Genomic DNA, 27,510 nt, shown 5'->3' with positions numbered 1-27,510 from the left:
GTTGGCAGAAACGGGTACCGGAACCCTAACTGGCAGAGGCTAATGATCCTTAGCCAGGAACCGGAGGTCGTGGTTAAGTTTTGCCACGACCCTCACCACATCCACCAGGAAGGCATACCACGAATAGGGTCAGGAAAGCCAGAGAAGGTTTTACCACCAAGAGGCCCGAGGGAGCCGGACAAAGGTGGATCCCTGGTGGGAACGGCCAGCAGAGAGAGAGAGAGAAGGGAGCTCAGGACCACGCTCTGGATTGCCTGGGAGTTGGCCGAGTCCCACACCTGGTGGACGCAGCACGGCTCGGGTGGTCACTCAAGGCCGGAGTGACCGGAGCAACACCTGTGAGTAAAAACCCTGAAACTGCATCACCTGTCTCTGAGCTTCCTTGCTGCACCATCACAACCACCAACTTCCACATCTGCCCTGAGGCCATACCCCTCCCGTTGGGGGTTATACCATCCTTGCTGCACAAACCTACCACCGGCCTCAGCGGTCTGCTCTGCAGCGGCGGCCTCCTAGCCGCAATCAACGGGTGGCGTAGTCGGCACTCAAACAACATCTACAAAGACTGCCACACACTTAGTTTGACCACCCTGGGCACGGACCGGGTCACCGCCACAAGGACTACTACCCCTATCCAGATCCGGCTCCGGGTGTCTCTTGAACATGGCCCAGGGGGCGCGTCAACTTTGGCGTAGTCGGCAGGATTTCGTGCCCGCAACCACCGGGTACTGCGTGCCTGAAGAAAAGTTCACATTTACCGTAAAAAGGAGTCTCCCGCCAATTCCGGAGGGTCCCCGCCATCGGACGCCATCTCGGGTCGTTTCCCGCCGTTTGCCCGCCATCTGCAGCCTTTTCCCGCCATCCACGGAGTTTCCCGCCATAAAGAGACAATTCCCGCCATCTGAGACGATTTCCCGCCCTGGCAGAGCGGACGCCATTATGGGCGTGCCAGAGGGTGGCAAGAGGCCACCTCCCATCGTGGGCCAGGTCCAGGAATGGCGCCAAAAGCGGAAACCGCCCCCACCAGCAGAGACTGCAATGGTAGAAATGTCCATCAGCGTGAGAGGGCTGCCCCTGGAACTGACAATCACCAAGTTGCCCCAGGACCGCCCTCAGTATGGGCGGATCAAGAACAAAAGAGAGAGGATGGGTGCAGCCTGGAGGAGTCTGGAGAGAACGCACCCGGAGATGGAGGGAGAGTCAGGCAGCACCGACCCGATGGTCAGGAGCCTGCTGCAGGCCGCCACCCCAGAAGGCCTGGTGGAGATCCTGGCACAGCTCCCCAAAGATCGGGAGCATGCACAGACCGCGCTGGAGGGCTTGGCTCGGAAGATGGCCCGAGTGCAGCAAGAAGTACTGGCCGAGTGGAGCAGAGAAATGGCCCTGCAGGCTGGAACCCGCCAGCATAGGACGCCACCCGCAACGAGGAGCACGCCTGCCTCTGAGGATGGTGCAGGAGGGACGAAGGCCGGAGACGACGCCGTGGAAGGAGCTGAAGAGATGGAAGCAGGTAAAGGGGACGTCATCACCCCGAGCCCAGAAGCCGTAAGCCTGCCCCAGCTCCCCGTCGCAGAGCCCGAAGACCCACTGATCGTTCCTGTTGCTACACCGCCACTGCTCCAAACTAGGCCTCAAGCGGCAGGAGCCGCGGCCACGCCCCCTGTGACGTCACACGCCTTGACCCTGAGCGCGGCCAAGCAGGAAACGCCACCGGCCTGGTCGCAAGGCCGAGTACCCCCGGGCGCCGCCGTCTCCACAGTGCCCTTCACCTTTAGGGTGCCACCGGCCTGGTCGCAAGGCCTGGTGCATCCGGGCGCCGCTACCACCACCGCGCCCTCAACCGCCACTGTGCTACCCTTGGGTGAAGACCTGTTCACGCAACATACTTGCCCGGATGGGCAGCCCTTTGAGTGGCCACCGGAGTACCTCAATCTCCGACTCCGGAAGGAAAGACCCCTATGTGAGCCCCTGATCCCGGCTCCGGCGCCCGCCAAGATAACCCCACTCCCGTTGGAGGAGGCGCAGTTCGAATGGGACCCCACCGGCGAAAACCTCATGGGGTTCACCCAAGAGACCCGGGCGGCCGCAGCCCAGCGTGCGGAGTGCTGCCGTCAGCAGCTGGAGGTCTTTCAGAGGGAACGGCGAGAGAGGCGGATCCGCGAGGAGCGGCTGCAGGTCCAGAGCGCGGAGCAGAAAAGCCGGACCCGGCGAGACCGCCGTGCGGCCCACGGTCCCCGCGCCACCGGGACTGTCATCAAGTTCCAACTGGAGCACGGTTGGGGCTTTATCAGGGATCACAGAACCCCCGGCGACGTCTTTGTCACCCGCAGGGATGTCGAGTCTCATCTGCCGGAGGGACACCGTGGTCGTGACCTTTACCTGGGTGACGAGGTCACCTTCACCCGGCATCAGTGTGCCAAAGGACCATACGCCCTTCATGTGCACCGATTGACGGAAGAAGAGCTGCGGTATGGAGGAGAACAAGAGGACCCGGACGGGTCTGAAAATTACCTTCAGGAAGGAGCAGGAGGGCATCGTTACCACTGAACGGTAAAGAGAACTGTATAAAGTTACCCGTCGGGGTATGAGAACTGTTACAAGAACTGTTATGTGAATTGCTGCTAAGTGAAGTGTGGTCCCCGTTGGGACTAGTGTGAACTGTTACCTGTGTGCCCCTTTTCCCCACAGGCTGAGGACTGTGAGCAGCCATCCCTTTTCCCCACAGGCTGAGGACTGTGAGCAGCCATCCCTTATCCCCACTGACCGAGGACTGAGAGCGGTCGTTCTTTCCCTCTACCTGGCCGAGGACTGAGAGCGGCCATAACCTGTACATAGTTGCGCTTCCCAAGGCGCCCCCTACCAGTTTTATGGGAAAACTGCTGTTTTCTTCTAGTGACTGTGGCCCTTTACCTGGTCACAATTTGCACAGTGGCCAGAAGCTTAAGAACATTTTATATGAAAAGTTTTATATCAAAAGTTATATTGCTAAAATAATATATGAGAAGTTACCTGTCATATTATATGTGTTTATAATGTTTTATATGTTAGTGTATGTTTTAAAAAGTTTGTATGTTTTGGTATGTTTTTATTCTTTTACAGCCCGAGGACGTGCTGTGATTTACCAGGGGGGAATATAGCACCCTGAGGACTCGGCTGCTACAGGGGTATTGCACCTCACTCCAGAGGTGTGGTATTCCACTCCCGGGTAAGGATGGAGTGTGGGACTGAGCTCAGACAGCTGCATGCACTACACTCATCCCATTTCCGGGGGACAGAACTACGGTACTCCCACCAGTTAGATGTGCAGGTACGACAGCGTCTGTCCCTGGCTGGAGTGGGAGGGGGGGAGGAACATCCCAGTAGTGTAGGGGCAGATAGGGGAGGGACTCTGGGCATAGAGGTAGGAGCCCATTGGGTGCTAGTCACCTGGGCTCACACATAGAGGGAGTATATATGGTGGGCACCATCTTAGGACAGGGTCAGTCAGACTGAGGAGGAGCAGAGCAGAGGAGCTCAGCCAGGAGGGCTGACAGGGAGCTGTGGCTCCGGCTGGGCCCAGCTCCAGGGCCAGGCCTGTAGTGGAGAGAAGGAGGAAGAAAGGCCCAGAGACACAAGACAAGAGGGAACCCTAAGATCCCAGAAGTAAACCAAAAGGGTGAAGGGTTGGCAGAAACGGGTACCGGAACCCTAACTGGCAGAGGCTAATGATCCTTAGCCAGGAACCGGAGGTCGTGGTTAAGTTTTGCCACGACCCTCACCACATCCACGAGGAAGGCACACCACGAATAGGGTCAGGAAAGCCAGAGAAGGTTTTACCACCAAGAGGCCCGAGGGAGCCGGACAAAGGTGGATCCCTGGTGGGAACGGCCAGCAGAGAGAGAGAGAGAAGGGAGCTCAGGACCACGCTCTGGATTGCCTGGGAGTTGGCCGAGTCCCACACCTGGTGGACGCAGCACGGCTCGGGTGGTCACTCAAGGCCGGAGTGACCGGAGCAACACCTGTGAGTAAAAACCCTGAAACTGCATCACCTGTCTCTGAGCTTCCTTGCTGCACCATCACAACCACCAACTTCCACATCTGCCCTGAGGCCATACCCCTCCCGTTGGGGGTTATACCATCCTTGCTGCACAAACCTACCACCGGCCTCAGCGGTCTGCTCTGCAGCGGCGGCCTCCTAGCCGCAATCAACGGGTGGCGTAGTCGGCACTCAAACAACATCTACAAAGACTGCCACACACTTAGTTTGACCACCCTGGGCACGGACCGGGTCACCGCCACAAGGACTACTACCCCTATCCAGATCCGGCTCCGGGTGTCTCTTGAACATGGCCCAGGGGGCGCGTCACATAGGTTTTTATTTTTTGCATTTTCTTTGAGCATTGCACTGTCTGACCTTGGGGTGAATTTGCTGGAATGTTCACACCTGGGAAGATTGTCAACCGTTTTGAATATTTTCCACCTGTGAATAATTTTTCTCACTCTAAATTGTTTGGAAATGGACTTTATAACCCTTTATAGATTGATGGGCAGCAGCAATTTCTTCTCTAGATCATTGCTGATGGCTTTCCTCCTTTCATTGTGTTAGCACAAGCCTGAAACTACCAGCAAACTACCAAATCTTCTGCTTTTATAGAAGTGGTCACGCTTGTTGATTATGAATTAATTAAGTGCATTTGATTATTTGATTAGCAGCACCTTCTTCTTCCCCTCTTAATTTTTTTGGAAGTAGTAAGGGGGTACTTAATTTTTCACACACTTTATGCATTTTGACCTTGGGTTAGGTAAAGACTGACGCTGTGTAATTTGCCATGTGATGTGGTGTCATCTGTGGTTGCATTTTAAGACTTTTCATGACTAAATTTTCATTTTTATTATGTTTTGATACATAAAATCAGAAATTATTAAAAAGAAAGGGATAAGGCTGAGTGCCCACGTAGCATTTTTCAAGCGTATATGCTGCGGAATTTCCGCAGCGTAAACGCTTGAAAAACGCATGTATATCCGCACCCCATGGTCCCCAATGGGATTCCGCAAGTTCTATGCACATGCTGCGGATTTTTCCGCAGCGTTTATGCCGCGCTCAAAAATCCGCAGCATGTCATTTAATTTTGCGTTTCCGCAAGCGGAATTGCCTTTGTCCAATGCATAAAAAACGCAAGGCAATTCCGCATGTGGAAAACGCGTGATAAACGTGCGAAAAATGCGTGATAAGCGCGTGCGGAATTCCGCATGCGTTTTTCCGGGAGAGGACTTGCATTTATGCAGCAGAAATTTTCTGCTGCATAAATGCAACGTGGGCACATAGCCTAAACATAAAACAGCATCAGGTTTTAAAATGCCCTTTTCATACAAAGATAAATAAAGTTAAATGCTATTTATTTTTCTATTTGTATTTTTTCCTTGACGTTGCGTGACATATATAACTTTACTTTGTATGTCTTGGTACAGTACCTGGTCATATGTGTATGACATATCAATTGCAGTTACTCCAAGAGTTTGCAGGAATGGTGTGTAATCGCTTCCTGATCCCAAGGCCCCCACACTGTAAAACCACCACAAAAGTTAAACAATTTGTAATAATCTATAGGTGAAATGACTATTTGGGCATTAGGGTAGTGAGAAGAGGATTCAGGTCTGAGAGCAGCAAAATTTAGATACAGGGAGCATAATTCCAAGGATGTGTTACTTTCTCTGCAGCTTGCTGTAAATTCAATACAATCAGTGTTTTATCAGCAGGAGATTTTCACTGGACTAGGTGTCACATGCCAGGCAGTCCAGCTAATCTGTGTATCCTCGCCCCACCACTGATTGACAGCTTGCTGTCAATGTATAGTGTACACAGTAGTGTGAGCTGGGTTATACAGGGCTCAGCTTTTGAGAACCGCTAGATCTGCAGCAGAGAAAACTGAGATTTTATCAAAACTGCAGCAATCAGGCCAGTAAGTGACACATCACTGGAATCAGGGTCTCTGCCCCTACATCATGCTGCACTCAGATTACATAGCAAAAACCTGCTGACAGAGTCCTTTTAATGTCCTGTGTGTCACCTTCAGTCCACCTACAATCCCACATCTATACAATCATTTGTAATGCCTGACTATAAGAAGCATGCAAAAAATTTTTAATGATCACATTTTTTTATTCTTTTTTCCTGGCTCTCTTTTTGATATGCTTAGAAAAAACAGCTATCATGAGGCGTACCGTGGGATGTTTGGATCATATGATGATGGCTGATTCTTTAACCATGTGTCATACACAGTCTTGCGTCCTGCTCGTCTCTCACACGGATTAGGGTTTTCTACCTAGGTAATCAAATGCAATTCTTTGGATTAATATTGGGTTTTGTGCCATTTTAGGCAACATGTACCGTATTTTTTGGATTATAAGACATTTTTTTCCTCCAAATTTGGGAGGAAAATGAGGGTGCGTCTTAAAATCCGAATAGAGCTTACCTGGGGGGCGGCTGCGGTGAAGCAGGGTCACAGGAGGCAGGGTCGCGGCTTCAGGAGGTCGATGGCGATGGCAGGAGTGGGGCGGTGCTGCGGTGCCTGGGATCCCAGATGTTGGTGCCAGTGAGCGGAGTCCATTTTCCCAATGATATCATTGCGATGGGCTTCGGGAAAATGGCTGCCAGAGGCAGAGCATGCTCAGAATGAGATCTCGGGAGATGAGATCTCAGGAGACGAGATTTCGTTTCCAGAGATCTCTATCCATGCATGCGTCGCCTCTGGCGGCCATTTTCCCAAAGCCCAGGGATATCCTCAGGGATATAATTGGGAAAATGGACTCCGCTTATCGGCGTCGATATCTGGGATTCCAGGCACCACAGCATTGCCCTGCTCCTGCCACCGCCAGCCTCCTGAAGTAGCAACCCTGCCTCCTGTGACCCTGCTCCACCATAGCCGCCCCCCAGGCAAGCTAACGTTAAAACGGTGGTGCGTCTTATATTCCCTTTTATTTAAAAAGAAATGTTCCTATTTTCCACCCCCAAATTTTGGGGTGCGTCTTATGTTCTGCAAAATACGGCTATATAGGGCTAGAAAAGTCCTGTCCAACATGACCCCAAAATATGCCTTCTAGAGCCTACCTGAAATACCCATATAGTCATATAAAGCACAATACTATGCGATATGAAGTTGCTGATAAAATGCTGACCAATGTTTCCTTACCATCCACAGTCGGTAACACAATACAATCTACAACTGTCCAGGCAGGCACTACTAGACAATGTACGTAGCATAAAATTATAGTAAAATAAGACATAAAGTCACAAAAGCAAAATATTTGTGCAAGCGGAAGAAGTCATGGTCTGAGTCTTATCAGCTGTCAATAGCATTGAAGGCTCATTTACATGAATGGCATGTGATGGAATAAATGACTTATGACCAGGAGTTGGGGAAATTTTATTGGATTGACTAACGCTTTTTTTAACAGAACATCCCATAATTACCATAAAACGTGTTTTTCACAGACCCATAGACTTGTATTGGCCATTATCATCCATGCCACTGGAAACAATGGACAGGTCTTCGTGTGTTTCGAATGGACGCATGGTCCGAGTAAAATACACAGATATGTGCATAGCACCATAAGTTATAATGGGTACGTGCTGTATCCTTGAAAAAAAACGGACACAATACACAGGAAACACGGACGTGTTAAGGAGGCATTAGAAGGGTCACTTGACTATAGGATGATGATAGTGTCCTAGTCTTCGACTCACCCCAGTGTCCTACTTTAATCTGTAGGGAACCTGTGGAGTGACTGTTCAGTTCCCCTGTAGAACCAAGATAGGGAAAATGAAGTATTACATAGTGTTCCCATAAAACGATGAGCTTTCTGTGTAATTCTGGACAAGGACAGGTCTTCCAGAGCAAGAAATGCACTATAAAACCGCCAATCTGCTGTAGAGAAGAGATGAAAATCCCATGAAAGCCGTCTTAAGTGTTGTCACTTTTGAGCTACATTAACACAACCGTATTATTGGGACAACTGCTGTCCGTGAAAAAACTGACAGCATTCGGACCAACGTTATTCAATGGGGCTGTAAAGATTACCAATTATTTTTTCAAGAATCCGCATGAAAAAAGTCACAGCATGCCCTAGTCTTCTCCATATTTCACTGTAGACTCGCTAATTCAAGTCTATGGGTGCACAACAAAAATATGATCATCCGCGTAGCATCCAATTTTTACGGATACATGACAATTCTTTAATATAAATTTTTTATTTAATCTTGTAAATTTTAATAACTGCTGATGTATAAAAAAAATGGCAGTCATATGGATTGCATAAGAATGGCAAATCGTCCTTTTATTCTAAATGATCGGATGATTTTATTTTTATGCTCGTGTGAACTTATCCTTACCCTGCTCATAGATTCTTTGCTTGTATATGACGCGCCCCCTGGGCCGTGTGTGTGTGGGGATACCCGGAACTGGACCTCTTGTGGATGCTGGGGGTTGTAGTCTCCGTGGCGGCGATCCGGTCCATGCCCAGGGCGGTCAAACCAAATGGCAGTCTATATGCTGAATGTCCGACTACGCCACCCGTGGATTGCGGTCAGAGTGAACCGCCGCTGCAGGGCAGACCACTGAGGCTGGTGTTGTGGGTGCAGCAGAGGGTAGTATAACGCCCCACGGGAGGAGTATAGCCTCAGGGCAGCGAGTGCGGATGTTGGGGGGGGGTTATGGTGCGCGGGAGCAGCAGTAACGACACAGAGTCCTGTAATGCATTCCAGGGTATTTACTCACAGTTCTTTATCCACTTTACTACACCTGGTCATAACGTCCCTCGTCGCACTGTGCTCATCAGGTGAGGGGCTCGGCCTACTCCCAGATAACTTTGGAGCGTTTCACAGGACCCCTTTATGTGTCCTTTCTCTGGCCTGTCATACCCCGCCAGTGACCTCGCTTCTGTCCGGCTGCCTCGGGCCTTCTCTGGTAAACCTTGGCGCCAGTTTCCCTGACCCTATATGGTGCCTTCCTAGCGGGTGTAGCGAGGGGCTGCGCCACGTAAAATGTCACAGCCTCCGGTTTGTAGCTGAGGGTAGTTCCCCTCCTCCACTAGTTTCGGGAACCGGTCTCCCGCTTTGGCCTGACCCTTCTTCGCAGGTAGATTCGGGCGTGCGGTGGCGACTCGCCGGTCCACACCCCTGGGGTCCCTTCGTTCCTTGTTCCTGGAGCCTCCTCCGCTCCTCTTCCTTCCTTCTCCTTCCTCCAGGCCCCGGCCTCTCCCAGGCCTGCCTGCGGAGCAGAGCTCAGTCTGAGCCTCTGCTCCCTGTCCTCTCCTCTTACTGACTGAACTTCTTCTCCCTTAGTGCTGGCTGGGCCTCACAGGCTAGGCCCGCCTCCGGAGCAGAGCCCCATGCAGAGGCCCTTACTCTGTCACTTCTCTCTGACTGCACACAGAACTAAGATGGTGCCCACCTTTTATACCTCCTTCTCGGTGCACCCAGGAACCGCCCTCTCCCTCCTATGCACTACAGGGTCCCCCTTCCTCGGTGTTCCCTCCCCCCACTCCAGCCAGGGACAGGGACTGTCGTGCTCCACTTGGAGCATATCGGTCGCCCTGCCCCCTGGAAATGTGGTGTAATGCATGCAGGTGTCAGGGTCCTGATCCACACTCCATCCTTACCTGGAAGTGAGATATCGCACATCTGGTTTGAGATGCAATACCTCTGTAGCGACCGAACCCTCGGGGCGCTACATATACATTTAATATAGGTAACACCTCTTGCCCAGAATATAGAATGTTTCGCCTGCCCCTATGATAACTTTTTATGTTTCGCTTGTGTGGCGCCCCTGCGGGTTCAGTCGCCACAGAGGTACTGCATCTCACCCAGAGGTGTGGTACCCCACTCTCAGGTAAGGAGGGAATACTACCCGGGACCCACCCACCTACATCCAACACTACACCATTCCAGACCAGCAGGAGGGGCAAGATGCACTAATCCACTGCTCAGCCCTGTCCCTGGTTGGAAGGGGGGGGACCATGTAGTGGGTGTGGGTGGAGGAGGTAGATCAGGAGAGCACCGTCAGGAGTATAAGAAGAAGGGGAACCATCTAGAAGGAGTTCAGTACGGGTCAGTACAGAGGATAGGAGTGGGAGCTCAGAAGGAGCTCCGCTTAGGAGAGAGGAGAGCAGGCCTAGTCGGAGAGGCCCAGGAGAGAGAGGACGGGAGCAGAGGGAAGGCTCCAGAGACAGAGGGGATCCCAGGGGCATAGTGAGTGCAAGAAGCCACCCGTGCGCCCAAATCTACACGGACGTGGAGGGATCAGGCCGAAGAGGGGACTGGCCACTAAACTAGTGGAGAATAATCAGGCTCAGCTAGATAACCGGAGGCTACTGTACTTGCAAGGTGCAGCTGCCAACCACCACAATTACATCGCTGAAAAGGTGGCCACAGAGGGTCCAGGGGACTGCACGTCGCCCGACAAGATCCGAGGCTACCGGCTTGGGACACTGATTGTGAGGCGCAGGGAAGACGACCGAGAAAGGAAAATAGAACGGGGTCCCGTTTAAGTACTCCTGAGAGACTTGAGAGTTGCTGAACCCCTTCCCTGGTGAACACAGGACGACGTGGGAGGTTACTCACTGGCCCTGGTAACCTGGAGTCTTGAACAACTGTGAGTAAACCTTGAAGACTGCACCCCACTGTGTCCTGGAATTATTGCTGTGCCATCACCAGCCCTGCACTACACAGCACAACAACATCTACCCCATAAAATCCCTATATCCTTCCCTGGAGCTAAGCTCTTCCTGTGGAGAGCTGAACCAACTCTGCTGTGTCACCATCAGCTCCAGTGGATCTGCACCGCAGCGGTGGCCCCATATAGCCGCATACCACAGGTGGCATCACGAACATCTCTAAAAACTTTATTCCCCTTTCACTTTATTCCTTTTAATTGACCGCCCTGGGTCACGGACCGGGTCACTGCCACCATGACATCCCCCAGCACTGACCGGCCCGGCTACCGAGTACCCCACGGCCCTGGGGGCGCGTCACTTGCCCCTATGATAACTTTTTTAATAAATATAGGAACTTGCATTCCTTGGGAGAGGATATTTTCATGGGTCTCCTATGGAAATAATCTTCTTCTTAGATATCTTTGTGGCAGCAGGTTACTGTACATCTATAAACATTTCATAACATCCCTGGTGGTCTAGGGGACTGAAAGGCCACAATGCGAAACATGCATGATGGTCTAAGGCAGTTGAAGGAGTTATGCAAAGCCGTAATATGGTGCTCATAGATGTGTTGGGGCCATACTGTACCCCTCTTTATGGGTTTCAAATTGAGTAATACTCCATGAAATACCCAATTAGTTATTCTCCTGAAGAAGCATTTCTTGTAGGGAAGTATAATCATGTACAGCCTCCTGCAGAGTGCAAAACATTTGACACCTGACAGACCACGGTACAATTCTTCTCTATATACCACTGTGTTTTTATATGACAGTGTGCATGGTCCTATTGGATGCATCACTACTGTATTCAGAATCCTAAAGTGTGCCCTAAACCTCAGAAAAGTGACTCAAGTCTCATACTGCACCTACAATAATTCAGCTCTATATCAAGGTTTGTGATTCTCTACAAATCCAGACAATTTAATGGAACCACATCAAGGCCTTTTTATTTCGTCTTCGAAATCACAGCATAAGGAAGATCTTTGGCATTGGAAGAATTATCTGTCTGGGAGCGACACATGAGTCATGCTTCTTTTATAGCTCTCTGATGATTATGAAATGACAATATTTGTCTTTCCAGATGACTCCAGATATTGGTGTTTGAAATGTCACGGATAAATATGTCACAATCCACTTATCCTTTTAAATGTTGCTGTCAAAAGATAGTGGATTGTAAATTCTACTGCTTGTAAAACCAAGGTATGTCCTGGGAGAAATTATAGGGTGTTGTCTGCTTGTCATTTCAGGCCATTTTCTTTCTAACGGGGTCTTTATTATTTACACACAGCGTCCATTAGCTGAGGGTTATAAAACTCATTAGGATTCACTGCTCAATGTAGGATTCACTGCTCAATGAAATTAATGGAACACTTGCACATTCGGTATAACCCAAAGTCAAGTAAACATCAGAGATATCAATTTGTCTCGTTGACAAACACAAGCGATTGTGAATCAATGACACCAGCTTTGGTGGAAATGTAAGTGACAACAGGTGTGCTAGAGAGACAACAATTTTGACCAGGGACGGAAATATTATTGGTGCATCCAGGGGCTCAAGAGGTAATGGGGCCACAACCAACTCCAAAACAGGTGGACCTGTGCATTATGATGAGCTTTTGAACTTAAAAGGGCCCATACACTGTTCTTACACAGGGGCCTTCTGTTTACTGTGTCTGCTACTGAGTAAGACAACCCTCAAAAAGGGATAGGTTATGAAGGTGGTAACCACAAACAAGAACTTCCTCCTCATCCTTTCTGACGGATTCTTCTCTAGTTTTACATTTTGCTAGTGTCTCTGTCATGAAGCGCTACCGGCAGCGCTTTCGGGTTGCACAGGTAGTTTAGCTCCTCCAGGATGGTATATTTGTATTCCCCATCACAAGAAAGTTTCCTGTGCCTTGCAGCAGTGTCAATAGCATGGAACAGATACCAGGACACAAGGAGAGGTAGACAGGGCCAGAGAAGGCAATCAATCAGGACCTGTATCTGCTCCTTTGTCCAAGGAGGAACAGGAGGAGCACTGGCAGAAGCTACTGGGGTGTGCCTGTTTGTCACCAAAACTGCGAATTGTCTCTTCAGAGAGGAAGATGACTAGAACTCTAGCGCCACCTATAGCAAGTAACAATCCTAAAAGTCATTATTGACTCTCTAACGAGCCTTTTCATATGACTTAGGATAAAAGCCAGAACCAGAATCTCAATTTGCAGACGCCTGTGTTGCAGGGTACTGCCCCTCATCAGTGCAAAGTGTGAGATCTGGTTTGGCTGGGTGAAAGGCATCTGACCGGAATCCAAAGGGTAACATTTCTCCTTGCAGAGAGTGACATGTTAAGCATGTCAAGGTGAGGAGACTTTTAAGCTGCAATGCTCATCTGGGAAATATGTGAATTGTCTCTTTAGAGAGGAAGAGGACTAAAACTGTAGTGCCACCTATAGGAAGTAGCAATCCTAAAACTCAATATCGACTCTCTAGCATGCTTAACAACATGTCACTCTCCGCAAGGAGAAACGTTACCCCTTGGATCCCGGTCAGACGCTTCTCACCCAGCCAAACCAGATCTCACACTTTACACTGACGAGGGGCAGTACCCCGATACACAGTGTCTGCAAATTGAGATTCTGGTTCTGGCTTTTATCCTAAGTCATGTGACATGGCTTGTTAGAGAGTTGATATTGACTTTTAGAATTGCTACTTCCTATAGGTGGCACTAGAGTTCTAGTCCTATTCCTCTCTGAAGAGATTATTTGCATATTTCCCCGAGGAGCATTGCGGCTTAAAAGTCTCCTCACCTTGACATGCTTAACATGTCACTCTCCGCAAGGAGAAAAGTTACCCCTTGGATCACCAAAACTGTTAACATGAGGGCCACACATCCTGTAGTGAAACCTGTGCTAACAACCCAGTTCAGTACAGTTCAATTGACCTCTGCAGCAGAACATCAGAACTGGCAGGTCCACTATTGGCTCAGATTACTTTCACAAATTTTAATTTTTTTCATCAACAGAGTTGTGTACAGCTTCTGTTTTGCACAATGAGCTTTACTTTTAATCTTTGCCTTTCTGGGATAAATAGGATTTTTTATTGCTTATTCCATTTTTTTGAGGGGGTTAGACAAGAAAAACAACAATTCTTGCATTATATCAGTCAAATCGTTGCAAATGCAGTGTTACTAAGGATGTGCTTTTTTTTTGCTTCTTTTATATTTTTTACAATATAAAGTGTTTTTAAACTTATTACCTTTTTAACTATTTATTTTAGTCCCACCAGGGAACTTGAACTTCAATTATGTCAGTTGCTCTTATAATAAACTGCAATACTTCAATTAGAAGGTCTATTAGATCGTGCCTTAGGGACTGATAGGACAAGTAAGATGGCAGCAATGGGGGCCATTGTTAGGCTTCCAGCTGCGGGGGGCCGATGGGTTAAAGCAGGAGCCTCCTGTGTATAATCATCTAGATAAGTGTTCACTGACTCAAGTCCTCAAGAGCCACCAACAGGTCATGTTTTCAGGATTTCCTTAGTATAGCACAGGAGATGGAATTATTACTTATCCAGGTGATTGAATTATTACTTATCCAGGTGATGCAACACTAAGGAATTCCTGAAAACATGACCCATTGGTGGCTCTTAAGGACTGGAGTTGGGGAACACTGGTCTAGATGCTGCAGTCACTACTGAACGCTGCATTTAGAGGGTTAAATTTCCATGACAGTAAGAGTTGGGTAAGTAATACTTCCCCGCTTCTGCTGCTGACTTTTGCAGGAGTACTGACAGCACCCACGAGATTAGCCTGAAAAAAATGTCTTACAGAGCAGGAACTGGCACCCGAATGCTATGTGGATTTCCAGTGCTGGTTGGGAACCAGTCTATCACATGACTACTCAAAATTGCATTAAGACCTGGTTATGGTTAGAGTTGAGCAAACCGATTTACAGGAGCCTTGGTCCACTGGCCGCATCAGCAGTCTGTTGCTGCTGGACCTGAGTACTGCAAACCTCCACCTACCTGTGGCATCTCTGGTGCCTCTTCAGATTAGTAGACCCGCACCATCATAAACACTGCAACGTATGCAAGATGTCTCGGGAGATGCCACAGGCAGTAGGAGCTTTGTTGGGCTCTTGTCTGGTGATCAGACTACCGATGAGGCTGATGGACCTAGGGTCCTGCAAATCCTTTTTTGCTCAACTCTAGTTATTATTACACGTTAAGTCTGCAGTATCCATGTGTCTTTATGACCGCACTTACTGTCCCCATACTATCAAAAGGACACCTTTCTCGGAGAATCAGAATGAAGCTTTTGGTTTTCTATCAGAGGTAAGTAAATTACAAAAAAAAAGATGTGATTACTGCTATGAGGCCCCTATCCCTCTGGTAACAAAGAGCTGATTGGGCCTATTTTGGCCTTTAGAATATTTTTTTTTATTACCAGAAAATACTTACACGTGAGCCTGACCTGCAGAAATAAGGTTTAATCAATGTTGATAGTATTTTATATAAATTTGTCACTGATTTCTCCAGTGAATTCATATAAAAAATAGCAGAAAGATCCCAGTTGCGTTACCATTGCTTATAAGAAAACTTACCAGTTTCGAAGGCAAAAGTGTACGTGCACTATTGGGGCTTCATAATATCATCCTGGATGACAAAATCTTGCACATTATGGGATGTGGAGTATGTATGAATAGTGAAATATTGATGTGGGATGGGATGTGGAGTACATATGAATATTTCACCCATATCCCCAAATACAAAAGCTTGTTGCTGTCTGTTCCCCGGGAATGAAGCATCCTGGTGAACTTGACCTCATTGATGAATGAGTTTTAAAGCTATGGTCATTATCATTACACCCTTTGATCAGCCCTAGTGAAAATGTCCAGACTGTATAATGAATTACTGACATATTGAGCTAATTTTGGCTGGTTCTTGCTATTGTACGGTTTCAATGGATGTACCTTTTTGGCTGCTGCATACAGAAGTTTATGCAGGATGGGAGTAGCAAATGCGCTGAGGGTGGAATTTCCTGTAAGGAAGAGGTGTAATCATGAATCAAGAAGTGTTTTCACAAGAACAAGTAATGTCAAGACCAAACTAAACACAACCGAAATGTCAATGAGATAACGCTGCAGCAGAATGAAGCTATTGGCTTAGCTAATGTTATCTTTACATCTGCCATGTAGGAAAGCCATATGGAAATCAAAATCTGCAGAATCGTTTAACACGATAAACTTTTTTTTGGGGAGGCGTTCCAGAAAGAATTGTAAAATATGAGGTTTTTTTAAGCCTTCTCAGTAAGCAGCATTCAGGCTGCCAGTCTTGTTCTATTCCAGTCTCTAAAATCCTACATTATTTGCTATTTGCTTTATTACTTACCATCTACTACCAGCTAGAAGCCGGTAGTTTTAACAATCCTGCAAGTCAGAATAGCAAATTGTATGTGACGCGCCCCCTGGGCCATATTCTTTAGGGGGAATATCCGGAGCCGGATCAGATGGGAGTTGTAGTCTTCCGAGTGGCTGTGACCCGGTCCGTGCCCAGGGTGTCAAACTCAGTTGTATGTGGCAGTCCTACAGATGTTATTAAGTTCTTTATTGTCGACTACGCCACCCGTTGTATTGCGGTCACTATGGCCGCCGCTGCAGCAGGGTCCGCTGAGGCTGATGGTGTAGGTGCAGCTTTTGGTGGTATAACCCCCAACGGGTGGGGTATAGCCTCAGGGGGTCAGGTGCAGAGGATGGGGGTTGTGGTGGTGCAGCATAGGTGTTAAAGGAAGACAGAGTCGGGTTGTGCAGTTTAGGGTATTTACTCACTGCTGATGTTCCGGTCACTCCAGCTTCAAGTGACCTCCCGAGCCGTGCTGCGTCCACCAGGTCCTGGATCCAGCCAACCCCCAAGCGAGTCCGGAGCGTGACCCTGAGCTCTCCTTCTGTCCTTTCTCTGGCCGTCCCCACTATTGATCCACCCAGGTCCAGCTCCCTCGGGCCTTCTGTTGGGTGACCCTTGGCCTTGGGTTCCCTGACCCTCCACGTGGTATGCCTTCGTGGTGGATGTGGTGGGTGGCCGTGGCAGACGCTGCCCACGGCCTCCGGTCTCTGGCTGGGGTGTGTTTTTGCCCCCACCAGCTTGGGTTCCGGTACCCTAATGCCGACTCTTCACCCGTAGCTTGAATTTGGGCTCTCGGAGTCCTCTCTTTGTTCCCTCTCTGGGTCTTTCCTTCTTTCTCCTCTCTCTCTCTCTTTGGATCTGCTCTGCTCCTCTTCCTGACTCTGACAGACTGACTGCTCTGCAAAGACTGACTGACCCTGATCTTTGATGGTGCCCACCTTATATACACCCTCTATGTGTGAGCTCAGGTGACCAGCACCCAATGAGCTCCTATCTTTACCCAGGCTGCTCCCCCTATCTGCCCCTACACTACTTGGGATGTACCACCCCCCTCCCACTCCAGCCAGGAACAGACTCGGTCGTACCTGCACATTTCTAAGTGGGAGTACTGTCGGTCTGCTCCTCGGAAATGGGATGTATGTAGTGCATGCAGCCTACCGAGCTCAGTTCCACACTCCATCCTTACCCGGGAGTGGAATATCACACCTCTGGGTTGAGGTGCAATACCCCTGTAGCAGCCGAATCCTCAGGGTGCTACATTCCCCCCTGGTAAATCACAGCACGTCCTCGGGCTGTAAGACATAAACATCCACAAAACATACAAATTTTTTTCATAAACATAAACATAATAAAACATCATATAAAACTTTTCATATAATCATTCTCGTCGCCTCTGGCTCCTCCTCCGGTCACTGTGCAACGTGTGACCGGGTAAAGTGCGACAGTCTCTTTGGAAAACTGGTTTTCCTATAAAACCGGTAGGGGGCGCTTTAGGACGCGCAACTATATACAGGGATATGGCCGCTCTCAGTCCTCGGCCAGGTATTGGGGAGGAATGACCGCTCTCAGTCCTCGGTCAGTGGGATTTAGGGGTTAATCGGGTAACAGTTTACACTTGCTGGTCCCAACGGGGACTACATTAGCAACAGTAACAGTTTCAGTTTATGGTGCCCCGACGGGCAACTATATACAGCTCCTGCTTCGCTGTACTTAGCGACGGCGTCCTCCTGCTCTTTCTTTATTGTTACCTTTGGCTCTAGTTTCAGACCCGTCCGGGTCCTCTTGTTCTTCCTCCTCACACCGCAGCTCTTCCTCCGTCAGGCGATGCACATGGAGGGCGTAGGGTCCTTTGGCACACTTGTGCCGGGTGAAGGTGACCTCGTCCCCGATGTAAAGGTCACGACCTCTGTGTCCCTCCGGTAGGTGGGACTCAACGTCTCTCCTGGTCACGAAGACGTCGCCTAGGGTGCGGTGGTCTCGGATGAAGCCCCACCCATGCTGCATGTTAAACTTTATCACAGTCCCGGTGGTGCGGGGACTATGCGCTGCACGGGGGTCTCTCCTGGCCCGGCTCTTCTGCTCCGCGCTCCTTACTTGAGCTTGCTGTTCCCGGACCCGCCTCTCTCTCCGCTCCCTCTCAAAGTCCTCGAGCTGTTGGCGGCAGCACTCAGCACGCTCCGCTGCAGCTGCCCGAGTCTCTTGAGTGAACCCCATGAGATCTTCTCCGGTGGGGTCCCACTCGAACTGCGCTTCTGCTAGCGGGGGCGAGATCCTCTTTACGGGCTTTGGAGCCGGGATCAGGGGTTCATCCAGGGGTCTCTCTCTCCGGAGTCGGGGATGGTGGAACTCCGGTGGCCATATAAATGGCTGCCCATCCGGGCACGTATGCTGGGCGTACAGGTCCTCTCCCAGATGCGGCACTTTAGGTCTTATGGGCGCGGTGGTGTTAGCGCCCGGGTTGCCCGGGCCTTGCGGCCAGGCCTGGGGTATCTGGAAGGTGAAGGGCACCGTAAGGACGGCGGCGCCCTGGGCTACTTGGCCCTGCGACCAGGCCGGGGGCTCCGCGGAGGTAGGGGGCGCTGTTGGTATTGCGGCGCCCGGGGGTACTAGGCCTTGCGACCAGGCTGGTGGTACTTCCTGCTTGGTCACGCTCGGGGTCGAGGCGTGTGACGTCACAGGGGTCGCGGCTCCCGTTTGAGGCCTAGTCTGCGGCGGTGACGTTGCAGCGACGGGCACGGCAGGATAGACTTCGGGCTCTGCGACGGGGAGCTGGGGCAGGTACGCGGTTTCCCGGTTTGGGGTATAGACGTCCCCTTTACCTGCCTCCACTCGTTCGGCTCCCTTCTCGGCGCCGTCTCCGGCCTTCAGTCCTCCCGCGCCATCCTCAGAGGCGGTCGGTCTCCTCGTCTTGGGTGGCGTGCTCCGCTGACAGGTCTCGGTCTGCTGGGCCATCTCACGGCTCCACTGCGCCAACGTCTCTCGCTGCACCCGGGCCATCCTCCTTGCGAGGCCCTCCAGAGCGGTCTGCGCACACTCCCGGTCTCGGGGGAGCTGTGCTAGGACCTCCACTAGGCCTAGTGGGGTCGTTGTTTCCAGCAGGCTCCTGACCAACGGGTCGGTGCTGCTCTGCTCTTCTACAGTTGTTTCCAGCAGGCTCCTGGCCAACGGGCCGGTGCTGCTCTGCTCTCCCTCTTCTGTTTCTAGCAGGCTCCTGGCCAACGGGCCGGTGCTGCTCTGCCTTCTCGCCATCTCCGGGTAAGCTCCTCCGATATTCTTCTCCCGGCTTCTTGCCTCCGGGTGCGCTCGCTCTCGACTGCTCCAAGCGACACCCATCTTTGTTCTCTCCTTTCGTCTCCTCCCCCTTCGAGGGCGGTCCCGGGGCCACTTGGTGATTGTCAGCTCCAGGGGCTGTTCTTTCACGCTGACAGACACCTCTAGCATCACAGTCTCTGTTGGTGGGGGCGGTTTCAACTTTTGGCGCCATTTTCGGTCCTGGCCCACGATGGGAGGTGGCCTCTCGCCATCCTTTGGCACGCCCATAATGGCGTCCGCTCTTCCAAGGCGGGAAACCTTTGGAAATGGCGGGAATCGCTTCCCAGTGGCGGGAAACTCTGCAGATGGCGGGAAAAAGCTGTTAATGGCGGACAACCGGCGGGAATCGACTGGTGATGGGGTCCGATGGCGGGGACCCTCCGGAACCAGCAGGAGACTTCTTTTTGAGGTAAACTTGCACTTTTCTTCAGGCACGCAGTACCCGGGTGTTGCGGGCACGTAATCCTGCCGACTACGCCAAAGTTGACGCGCCCCCTGGGCCATATTCTTTAGGGGGAATATCCGGAGCCGGATCAGATGGGAGTTGTAGTCTTCCGAGTGGCTGTGACCCGGTCCGTGCCCAGGGTGTCAAACTCAGTTGTATGTGGCAGTCCTACAGATGTTATAAGTTCTTTATTGTCGACTACGCCACCCGTTGTATTGCGGTCACTATGGCCGCCGCTGCAGCAGGGTCCGCTGAGGCTGATGGTGTAGGTGCAGCTTTTGGTGGTATAACCCCCAACGGGTGGGGTATAGCCTCAGGGGGTCAGGTGCAGAGGATGGGGGTTGTGGTGGTGCAGCATAGGTGTTAAAGGAAGACAGAGTCGGGTTGTGCAGTTTAGGGTATTTACTCACTGCTGATGTTCCGGTCACTCCAGCTTCAAGTGACCTCCCGAGCCGTGCTGCGTCCACCAGGTCCTGGATCCAGCCAACCCCCAAGCGAGTCCGGAGCGTGACCCTGAGCTCTCCTTCTGTCCTTTCTCTGGCCGTCCCCACTATTGATCCACCCAGGTCCAGCTCCCTCGGGCCTTCTGTTGGGTGACCCTTGGCCTTGGGTTCCCTGACCCTCCACGTGGTATGCCTTCGTGGTGGATGTGGTGGGTGGCCGTGGCAGACGCTGCCCACGGCCTCCGGTCTCTGGCTGGGGTGTGTTTTTGCCCCCACCAGCTTGGGTTCCGGTACCCTAATGCCGACTCTTCACCCGTAGCTTGAATTTGGGCTCTCGGAGTCCTCTCTTTGTTCCCTCTCTGGGTCTTTCCTTCTTTCTCCTCTCTCTCTCTCTTTGGATCTGCTCTGCTCCTCTTCCTGACTCTGACAGACTGACTGCTCTGCAAAGACTGACTGACCCTGATCTTTGATGGTGCCCACCTTATATACACCCTCTATGTGTGAGCTCAGGTGACCAGCACCCAATGAGCTCCTATCTTTACCCAGGCTGCTCCCCCTATCTGCCCCTACACTACTTGGGATGTACCACCCCCCTCCCACTCCAGCCAGGAACAGACTCGGTCGTACCTGCACATTTCTAAGTGGGAGTACTGTCGGTCTGCTCCTCGGAAATGGGATGTATGTAGTGCATGCAGCCTACCGAGCTCAGTTCCACACTCCATCCTTACCCGGGAGTGGAATATCACACCTCTGGGTTGAGGTGCAATACCCCTGTAGCAGCCGAATCCTCAGGGTGCTACATATGCATGTTTCTATATCCTGAGCCCTATATTCAGTGTTGCTTTGATGAATTGTATATTTAGATTCCTTGTTAATTCCTTTAACAATACATTATGAAAAAAACAAAAAACAGTGGGACAGATATGAAGTAATGAGGTCCTTTGTTAAAGTGTTGTGGGATCTACATGGTGTTCTCCAGGGCTCGGCAGGTGGGATACATTGTGGAGAATATATAATGCAAATGGCCACTTGGCTGATCAAGCTAGAGGGCACACTATTCATACTGTATATGGCAATGATTAGAAAGTTTATTATGATATCTCTCTAGTTGGAGGAAGAGTAATCCATTTGTGATTTAAAAGTAGAGATGAGCGGATCTTTTGAAATTCGACTTTGCTGAATTTCCCTCAAAATTTGATTTGCGACAAATACATTTTCATCACTCTTAATGCTGGAAAGCTTGTAATTGCTTGGAAAATACACGAGAGAAAACCGTGCTGATTATAAGAGCTTACACTCCACAGGAGAGAGAGGACTCCGCTAATCATAAGAGCTTACACTCCACAGGAGAGAGAGGACCCTGCTGACCATAGCTTTGACTGAGTACTCCACCTCTATGCCGCAGGCAGTTTTAATTGCAGTAGGATCTTACTTTCCCACACATAAGCAGACGTCTGGATGTCCCTTAGAGAGGTATTCACATTGGTAGGGTCTTGGTACTTAGAGAAACGCCTTATCGCGGCTACCAGGTACACATGAATTGGCCAATTTATGCGCTGAGATTTCTCATTTATTTCTATTTTCTAGAGCAGTAATACTATTCAAATTTCATATATTTCATGTTTGCATACTTAGCTTTGCAGTGTGCTGCTTGCTTTGTTAGTATTTTAGGGAGATAACGGCTCCTAGTAAGCACCTGTTCACACCTATTTCTTGTATTGGAAGTGCTGTCAGTTTTTTCTGTTCCTGCTGACCATAAAAGATTACACTCTACAGGAGAGAGAGGACCCCGCTGACCATAAGAGCTTACAATCGACAGGAAAGCGAGGAACCCGCTTATCATAAGAGCTTACACTCTACAGGAGAGCGAGGATCCCGTTGTTCATAAGAGCCTACACTCTACAGGAGAGAGAGGACCCTGCTGTTCAGAAGAGCTTCCACTCTACAGGAGAGAGAGAGAGAGAGAGAGAGGACCCCACTAACCATAAGAGCTTACACTCTACATGAGAAAGAGAGTACGCCGCTGACCATAAGACCTTACACTCTACAGGAGAGAGAGAAAGAGGACCCTGCTGACCATAAGAGATTACACTCTACAGGAGAGTGAGAGAGGACCCAGCTGACCATAAGAGCTTACACTCTACTGAAGAGAAAGAACCCTACTGATCAGAAGAGCTTACACTCTACAGGAGAGAGGAAGAAAGGACCCTGCAAAACATGAAACACTTTACTGAAGAGAGAAAGTGAGGCCCACAGATCATAGGAACTTACACTCTACACGAGAGAGAGAGAGGACCCTGCTGACCATAAGAGCTTATGTAGCACCCCGAGGGCTCGGCTGCTACAGGGGTATTGCACCTCAAACCAGAGGTGTGATATTCTACTCTCGGGTAAGGATGGAGTGTGGACCAGGACTCGTTAGGCTGCATGCACCACACACACCCCATTTCCGAGGGACAGCTCAACGGTGCTCCCACAGAAGTGCAGGCACGACAGCATCTGTCCCTGGCTGGAGTGGGGAGGGGGAGGAAAACCCAGTGGTGTAGGAGCAGATAGGGGTGGGTCTCTGGGCATAGGTAGGAGCCCATTGGTTGCTAGTCACCTGCGCTCACACATAGAGGGAGGTATATAAGGTGGGCACCATCTTAGAGTCAGTTCAGTTCAGTTCAGAGAGGAGTTCAGCCAGAGAGGGCTGACAGGGAGCTGTGGCTCAGTCTGGGCCCAGCTCCATGAGGCGGGCCTGGAGTAGAGGCAAGAAACAGCAGAGAGAACAGGAACAGAAGTGAGAAAGGAAACAAGGAACAGAACATTAAGAAAGGCCCAGAGACACGAAGGCAGAAGGAACCCCAAAGGCCCAGGAGATTGCGGGTGAAGGGTTGGCAGAGCAGGGTACCGGAACCCAAATTGGTGGAGGCAACAGATTCCTTAGCCAAAGACCAGAGGTTGTGACCACATCTTGGTGCGACCCCTCACTACATCCACCAGGAAAGCATACCATATAGGGTCAGGGAAACAGGAGATAGGTTTTGCCAATAGAAGGCCCGAGGAAGCTGGACAAAGGTGGGTCACTGGTGAGGACGGCCAGAGAAGGGAAGAGAGGGGAGCCCTGTGCCACGCTCTGGAATTGCCTGGGAGTTGGTCGAGCCCCTTGCCTGGTGGACGCAGCACGGCCTGGGCAGTCATCGCCTGCAGGATTGACACGAATAACAACTGTGAGTAAAGCATTGGAAACTGCAACCACACATCTCTGTGTTTCATCGCTGCACCAGCACCATCAGTACTGGGACGCTCACACCATCACTCCCATCATCCACACTAGCTGCCCTGAGGCAATACTTCTCCCGTGGGGAGTTATCCCATACTTGGCTGCGCATACAACATCAGCCTCAGCGGTCTGCAGCGCAGCGGCAGTCCCCACTGACCGCAATCCACGGGTGGCGTAGTCGGACATTTGTTATCACACTCAGACAGCCACTGGTTTGACCACCCTGGGCACGGACCGGGTCACAGCCACGGAGGACTACAACCACCAGCGATCTGGCTCCGGGTATCCCCTGCACAGCACAGGCCCAGGGGGCGCGTCACTTATACTCTACAGGAGAGAGAGGGAACCCAGCTGACCATAAGACCTTACACTCTACAGGAGAGAGAGAGAGGACCCTGCTGACCATAAGAGCTTACACTCTACAGGAGAGAGAGAGAGCGGACCCTGCTGACCATAAGACCTTACACTCTACAGGAGAGAGAGAGGACCCTGCAGACCATAAGAGCTTACAGTCTACAACCATGAAACACTTTACAGAAGAGAGAAAGTGAGGATCCACAGATCATAGGAACTTACACTCTACAGGAGAGAGAGACTTACATAGTGTCTCTGGAGATAGAAAACGACTCAACTGTACAAACTGTGCTCCACTGCAAATTGCTGTTCTGTGATGTCCCTGGTACTCACCACCACGGTACAAGGTGTGACAATCCGTAAGATGTCACAGCTGCAGGGCAATATGGGGAGTCTCGCATGGCTACGTAAAAAGACCTTGGCCTGGTCTCTGATGCTTCAGCAGTGTGGGAATTTTTTTTTGTCTGAATTGCACATTGAATCTCAAACGTGTGAATTCATGTGGAACCGCGGAATTCAGAAGATTTGTTTCTAACACCGCAGATCTACTCATCTCTATTTAAAAGGCCTGTAAACAATTACTGTGGCTCCAAATGCAGTGGTACTGTCAGCGTAAGACTAGAATAACCCTATGCTCACAAGGGATTCGTGCAAAATAGTTAAGGATGAAAAAGTATAATAGAAAATGTATGATGACATCGATGAATGGATCCAAAATACAGAACAAAGTGCAAGATAAAAAGGAGCATTTCAAAGCACATCAATCAAAGTAAATAGCATACTTGATCATTATAGCACAAGGTCAAAGTGTTCTAGTTCATCATATGAAGTGGTTATCCGTGACTTAGAAAAGGCTCTTAATGCAGTACCGAGGTTTGTGCTTTATTGTGTAGTATTCCATTTATAGGTTCTATACTGAACAGAGTATAAGGGCAGATGTTTGCGGGATAATGCATGAACGTGGGGTATTGAATTCTGCGTATGTTCTGTATTTATAAAGTTTTATCTAAGAACCAGTCAGTGCTTCAAAGTTAGGTCTGCAGAGAAGCCACATGCAGATTAAAGGGGTTGTCCGGTCCAAATCGATAAGTCTGCAGTCACTCTGTGTGACTGTAGACTTATGAATCCCCCCAGCATACGGACTGTGCACTGCAGGGATTCGCCGGTTTCTCAGCAGGGACCAGAGGGTACATATGCATTATACATTCTCTGGGCAGAGCCCATCTAGCAGGCGCAGCCTCGCTCCATACAAGTATATGGAGCAAGGCCGCACCCACTGGACGGGCTCTGGCCGGGAGTATGTATAACTCATAAATACGCTCCGGCTCGGAAACCGGTGAATCCCCGCAGCACACAGTATGGTACGTATGCATTATACATACTCCCAGCCAGAGCCCATCTAGTGGGCATGTCCTTGCTCCATACACTTGTATGAAGCGAGGCTCTGCCCTCTATTTGGCCTCGCTCACTGGATGGCCGCGTCACTATGTATTTTTTGGCAACCTATTAGGTTATGCTACATGATTTTTGTGCATTAGCTATTTAATGCAGCCTATATAATATATATGTAATTTAATAGGAGATACCAGGGTGAGTCGACATTGAGCGGGGGCGCCATTTGCGCTTAATTAGGGTGCCAACCTCCGCTGTTAGATAGAATTGACACTAGTTGGTTAATAGGATGATGTTCCCCTTGGGACACTTCATATTGCCCATTACCTAACCTAGTATCTTATTCCTCATTTTCTTGCTTTTCTCTCTTTTTTACTTACTATTTTAATTAATCACCTGAGTTAATATTTGTTTGGGGAGACATAGTAAATGAGTATATTTATAGCCAACTTTTAGGTTTTAATTAGTAACTAATAAAGAAAATGTTTTAATCCGTATATTCTGTGAGTCAATTTGTAATAGTGTACACTTTGTTATACATCTAATTCAGTGGACTTTTAAATATATTTATATATTTTTAATCTTGGAAAAGAGGCGATTCAAACTTTTTATCATAATTTTCTTTTATATTTTTCAAAACATTTTTTTTTAACCTTTAGGGGACTTGATGAACCTGCAAGCGGACTTGAACCTGCAATCATTTACTCAGTTGTTCTATATACTGCATTAAAATGAAAATAGTGGTCTTGCATCATTAAGAATATCAACATGAGAGCCATGAAGGTTTTCAGCAGGCCTCCTGCTGCCGTGGTAAAACATCAGCGCCCCAAGTAATGGGCATCTGAAACAGCTTACCTTAAAGGTCACGGTCAGAGTAGCGACATTTAAGGGGTTAGTAGAAGCAATCACAGCTACCTCTGGTCGCTGTTGTTAGAGAGGTTTGTTGGCTGTGTAACACAGCCAGCATCCACTGTGTATGGAGGGGGCTCAGCCTGCTCCATACACCCACGGTCGGCGTGTGATGTACAGTACAGACCAAAAGTTTGGACACACCTTCTCATTTAAGATTTTTTCTGTATTTTCATGACTATGAAAATTGTACATTCACACTGAAGGCATCAAAACTATGAATTAACACATGTGAAATTATATACTTAACAAAAAAGTGTGAAACAACTGAAAATATGTCTTATATTCTAGGTTCTTCAAAGTAGCCACCTTTTGCTTTGATGACTGCTTTGCACACTCTTGGCATTCTCTTGATGAGCTTCAAGAGGTAGTCACCGGAAATAGTTTTCACTTCACAGGTGTGCCCTGTCAGGTTTAATAAGTGGGATTTCTTGCCTTATAAATGGGGTTGGGACCATCAGTTGTGTTGTGCAGAAGTCTGGTGGATACACAGCTGATAGTCCTACTGAATAGACTGTTAGAATTTGTATTATGGCAAGAAAAAAGCAGCTAAGTAAAGAAAAACAAGTGGCCATCATTACTTTAAGAAATGAAGGTCAGTCAGTCCGAAAAATTGGGCAAACTTTGAAAGTGTCCCCAAGTGCGGTTGCAAAAACCATCAAGTGCTACAAAGAAACTGGCTCACATGAGGACCGCCCCAGGAAAGGAAGACCAAGAGTCACCTCTGCTTCTGAGGATAAGTTTATCCGAGTCACCTGCCTCAGAAATCGCAGGTTAACAGCAGCTCAGATTAGAGACCAGGTCAATGCCATACAGAGTTCTAGCAGCAGACACATCTCTACAACAACTGTTAAGAGGAGACTTTGTGCAGCAGGCCTTCATGGTAAAATAGCTGCTAGGAAACCACTGCTAAGGACAGGCAACAAGCAGAAGAGACTTGTTTGGGCTAAAGAACACAAGGAATGGACATTAGACCAGTGGAAATCTGTGCTTTGGTCTGATGAGTCCAAATTTGAGATTTTTGGTTCCAACCACCGTGTCTATGTGCGACGCAGAAAAGGTGAACGGATGGACTCTACATGCCTGGTTCCCACCGTGAAGCATGGAGGAGGAGGTGTGATGGTGTGGGGGTGCTTTGCTGGTGACACTGTTAGGGATTTATTCAAAATTGAAGGCATATTGAACCAGCATGGCTACCACAGCATCTTGCAGCGGCATGCTATTCCATCCAGTTTGCGTTTAGTTGGACCATCATTTATTTTTCAACAGGACAATGACCCCAAACACACCTCCAGGCTGTGTAAGGGCTATTTGACCAAG

General features: G+C 49.5%; 1 pseudogene; it reads right to left on the bottom strand.

Annotated features, from left to right (window-relative positions):
• LOC141153786 (putative N-acetylated-alpha-linked acidic dipeptidase) overlaps positions 1-27,510 on the bottom strand; it is a 190,381-nt pseudogene that overhangs the window by 40,268 nt on the left and 122,603 nt on the right.

Source organism: Phyllobates terribilis, unplaced genomic scaffold, assembly GCF_046119375.1.
Source record: "Phyllobates terribilis strain yellow unplaced genomic scaffold, ASM4611937v1 Scaffold_7__3_contigs__length_470593459, whole genome shotgun sequence".
In the NCBI taxonomy this organism is placed as follows: domain Eukaryota; kingdom Metazoa; phylum Chordata; class Amphibia; order Anura; family Dendrobatidae; genus Phyllobates; species Phyllobates terribilis.
The sequence above is the reverse complement of the archived record's forward strand: the minus strand, read 5'-3'. Positions and strand labels throughout refer to the sequence as shown.